The sequence below is a fragment of the Mycteria americana genome, unplaced genomic scaffold, assembly GCF_035582795.1.
Source record: "Mycteria americana isolate JAX WOST 10 ecotype Jacksonville Zoo and Gardens unplaced genomic scaffold, USCA_MyAme_1.0 Scaffold_27, whole genome shotgun sequence".
Lineage (NCBI taxonomy): Eukaryota > Metazoa > Chordata > Aves > Ciconiiformes > Ciconiidae > Mycteria > Mycteria americana.
This window is the reverse complement of record NW_027445609.1, coordinates 1,017,901-1,022,495: the sequence shown is the minus strand read 5'-3', so window position 1 is coordinate 1,022,495 and position 4,595 is coordinate 1,017,901.

Below are 4,595 nucleotides of genomic sequence, written 5' to 3'. Positions count from 1 at the left end.
CCGCACAGACATTCGCGCTCCGCAAAAGCCTTGGTTGGTTATGATGCAACAATGCCTATGTGACTCTGGCAGAGCCCGGCTGCCAAATTTGAAATGTACACCGATTGTGCCCACACGAAAGCTGCCAGCACTGAAAGCTCTACCTGGTTTTCACTGTCCCTTGGAACTGCATTCGCTGCCGCACAGACATTCGCGCTCCGCAAAAGCCTTGGTTGGTTATGATGCAACAATGCCTATGTGACTCTCGCAGAGCCCGGCTGCCAAATTTGAAACGTCCAGCAATTGCGCCCACATGAAAGCTGCCAGCACTGAAAGCTCTACCTGGTTTTCACTGTCCCTTGGAACTGCATTCGCTGCCGCACAGACATTCGCGCTCTGCGCAAGCCTTGGTTGGTTATGATGCAACAATGCCTATGTGACTCATGCAGAGCCCGGCTGCCAAATTCGAAACGTCCAGCAATTGCGCCCACACGAAAGCTGCCAGCACTGAAAGCTCTACCTGGTTTTCACTGTCCCTTGGAACTGCATTCGCTGCCGCACACACATTCGTGCTCCGCAAAAGCCTTGGTTGGTTATGATGCAACAATGCCTATGTGACTCTGGCAGAGCCCGGCTGCCAAATTTGAAACGTCCACTGATTGCGCCCACACGAAATCTGCCAGCACTGAAAGCTCTACCTGGTTTTCACCGTCCCTTGGAACTGCATTCGCTGCCGCACAGACATTCGCGATCAGCGCAAGCCTTGGTTGGGTATGATGCAACAATGCCTATGTGACTCTGGCAGAGCCCGGCTGCCAAATTTGAAACCTCCACCGATTGCGCCCACACGAAAGCTGCCAGCACTGAAAGCTCTACCTGGTTTTCACTGTCCCTTGGAACTGCATTCGCTGCCGCACAGACATTATCTCTCCGCATAAGCTTTATTTGTTTATGATGCAACAATGCCTATGTGACTCTGGCACAGCCCGCTGCCATATTTGAAACGTCCACTGATTGCGCCCACACGAAAGCTGCCAGCACTGAAAGCTCTACCTGGTTTTCACTGTCCCTTGGAACTGCATTCGCTGCCGCACAGACATTCGCGCTCTGCGCAAGCCTTGGTTGGTTATGATGCAACAATGCCTATGTGAGTCTGGCAGAGCCCGGCTGCCAAATTTGAAACGTCCAGCGATTGCGCCCACACGAAAGCTGCCAGCACTGAAAGCTCTACCTGGTTTTCACTGTCCCTTGGAACTGCATTCGCTGCCGCACAGACATTCGCGCTCTGCAAAAGCCTTGGTTGGGTGTGATGCAACAATGCCTATGTGACTCTGGCAGCGCCCGGCTTCCAAATTTGAAACGTCCAGCGATTGCGCCCACACGAAAGCTGCCAGCACTGAAAGCTCTACCTGGTTTTCACTGTCCCTTGGAACTGCATTCGCTGCGGCACAGACATTCGCGCTCTGCAAAAGCCTTGGTTGGGTATGATGCAACAATGCCTATGTGACTCTGGCAGAGACCGGCTGCCAAATTTGAATCGTCCAGCGATTGCGCCCACACGAAAGCTGCCAGCACTGAAAGCTCTACCTGGTTTTCACTGTCCCTTGGAACTGCATTCGCTGCCGCACAGACATTCGCGCTCTGCAAAAGCCTTGGTTGGGTATGATGCAACAATGCCTATGTGACTCTGGCAGAGCCCGGCTGCCAAATTTGAATTGTACACCGATTGCGCCCTCACGAAAGCTGCCAGCACTGAAAGCTCTACCTGGTTTTCACTGTCCCTTGGAACTGCATTTGCTGCCGCACAGACATTCGCGCTCTGCAAAAGCCTTGGTTGGGTATGATGCAACAATGCCTATGTGACTCTGGCAGAGCCCGCTGCCAAATTTGACACGTCCAGCAATTGCGCCCACACGAAAGCTGCCAGCACTGAAAGCTCTACCTGGTTTTCACTGTCCCTTGGAACTGCATTCGCTGCCGCACAGACATTCGCGCTCCGCAAAAGCCTTGGTTGGTTATGATGCAACAATGCCTATGTGACTCTGGCAGAGCCCGGCTGCCAAATTTGAAATGTACACCGATTGTGCCCACACGAAAGCTGCCAGCACTGAAAGCTCTACCTGGTTTTCATTGTCCCTTGGAACTGCATTCGCTGCCGCACAGACATTCGCGCTCCGCAAAAGCCTTGGTTGGTTATGATGCAACAATGCCTATGTGACTCTCGCAGAGCCCGGCTGCCAAATTTGAAACGTCCAGCAATTGCGCCCACATGAAAGCTGCCAGCACTGAAAGCTCTACCTGGTTTTCACTGTCCCTTGGAACTGCATTCGCTGCTGCACAGACATTCGCGCTCTGCGCAAGCCTTGGTTGGTTATGATGCAACAATGCCTATGTGACTCATGCAGAGCCCGGCTGACAAATTCGAAACGTCCAGCAATTGCGCCCACACGAAAGCTGCCAGCACTGAAAGCTCTACCTGGTTTTCACTGTCCCTTGGAACTGCATTCGCTGCCGCACACACATTCGTGCTCCGCAAAAGCCTTGGTTGGTTATGATGCAACAATGCCTATGTGACTCTGGCAGAGCCCGGCTGCCAAATTTGAAACGTCCACTGATTGCGCCCACACGAAATCTGCCAGCACTGAAAGCTCTACCTGGTTTTCACCGTCCCTTGGAACTGCATTCGCTGCCGCACAGACATTCGCGCTCTGCAAAAGCCTTGGTTGGTTATGATGCAACAATGCCTATGTGACTCTGGCAGAGACCGGCTGCCAAATTTGAAACGTCCAGCGATTGCGCCCACACGAAAGCTGCCAGCACTGAAAGCTCTACCTGGTTTTCACTGTCCCTTGGAACTGCATTCGCTGCCGCACAGACATTCGCGCTCTGCAAAAGCCTTGGTTGGGTGTGATGCAACAATGCCTATGTGACTCTGGCAGCGCCCGGCTTCCAAATTTGAAAAGTCCAGCGATTGCGCCCACACGAAAGCTGCCAGCACTGAAAGCTCTACCTGGTTTTCACTGTCCCTTGGAACTGCATTCGCTGCGGCACAGACATTCGCGCTCTGCGCAAGCCTTGGTTGGTTATGATGCAACAATGCCTATGTGACTCTGGCAGAGACCGGCTGCCAAATTTGAAACGTCCAGCGATTGCGCCCACACGAAAGCTGCCAGCACTGAAAGCTCTACCTGGTTTTCACTGTCCCTTGGAACTGCATTCGCTGCCGCACAGACATTCGCGCTCTGCAAAAGCCTTGGTTGGGTATGATGCAACAATGCCTATGTGACTCTGGCAGAGCCCGGCTGCCAAATTTGAATTGTACACCGATTGCGCCCTCACGAAAGCTGCCAGCACTGAAAGCTCTACCTGGTTTTCACTGTCCCTTGGAACTGCATTTGCTGCCGCACAGACATTCGCGCTCTGCAAAAGCCTTGGTTGGGTATGATGCAACAATGCCTATGTGACTCTGGCAGAGCCCGCTGCCAAATTTGACACGTCCAGCAATTGCGCCCACACGAAAGCTGCCAGCACTGAAAGCTCTACCTGGTTTTCACTGTCCCTTGGAACTGCATTCGCTGCCGCACAGACATTCGCGCTCCGCAAAAGCCTTGGTTGGTTATGATGCAACAATGCCTATGTGACTCTGGCAGAGCCCGGCTGCCAAATTTGAAACGTCCAGCAATTGCGCCCACATGAAAGCTGCCAGCACTGAAAGCTCTACCTGGTTTTCACTGTCCCTTGGAACTGCATTCGCTGCCGCACAGACATTCGCGCTCTGCGCAAGCCTTGGTTGGTTATGATGCAACAATGCCTATGTGACTCATGGAGAGCCCGGCTGCCAAATTTGAAACATCCAGCAATTGCGCCCACACGAAAGCTGCCAGCACTGAAAGCTCTACCTGGTTTTCACTGTCCCTTGGAACTGCATTCGCTGCCGCACAGACATTCGCGCTCTGCAAAAGCCTTTGTTGGTTATGATGCAACAATGCCTATGTGACTCTGGCAGAGCCCGGCTGCCAAATTTGTAACGTCCACTGATTGCGCCCACACGAAAGCTGCCAGCACTGAAAGCTCTACCTGGTTTTCACCGTCCCTTGGAACTGCATTCGCTGCCGCACAGACATTCGCGCTCTGCGCAAGCCTTGGTTGGTTATGACGCAACAATGCCTATGTGACTCTGGCAGAGCCCGGCTGCCAAATTTGACACGTCCAGCAATTGCGCCCACACGAAAGCTGCCAGCACTGAAAGCTCTACCTGGTTTTCACTGTCCCTTGGAACTGCATTCGCTGCCGCACAGACATTCGCGCTCCGCAAAAGCCTTGGTTGGTTATGATGCAACAATGCCTATGTGACTCTGGCAGAGCCCGGCTGCCAAATTTGAAACGTCCAGCAATTGCGCCCACATGAAAGCTGCCAGCACTGAAAGCTCTACCTGGTTTTCACTGTCCCTTGGAACTGCATTCGCTTCCGCACAGACATTCGCGCTCTGCGCAAGCCTTGGTTGGTTATGATGCAACAATGCCTATGTGACTCATGGAGAGCCCGGCTGCCAAATTTGAATTGTACACCGATTGCGCCCTCACGAAAGCTCCCAGCGCTGAAAGCTCTACCTGGT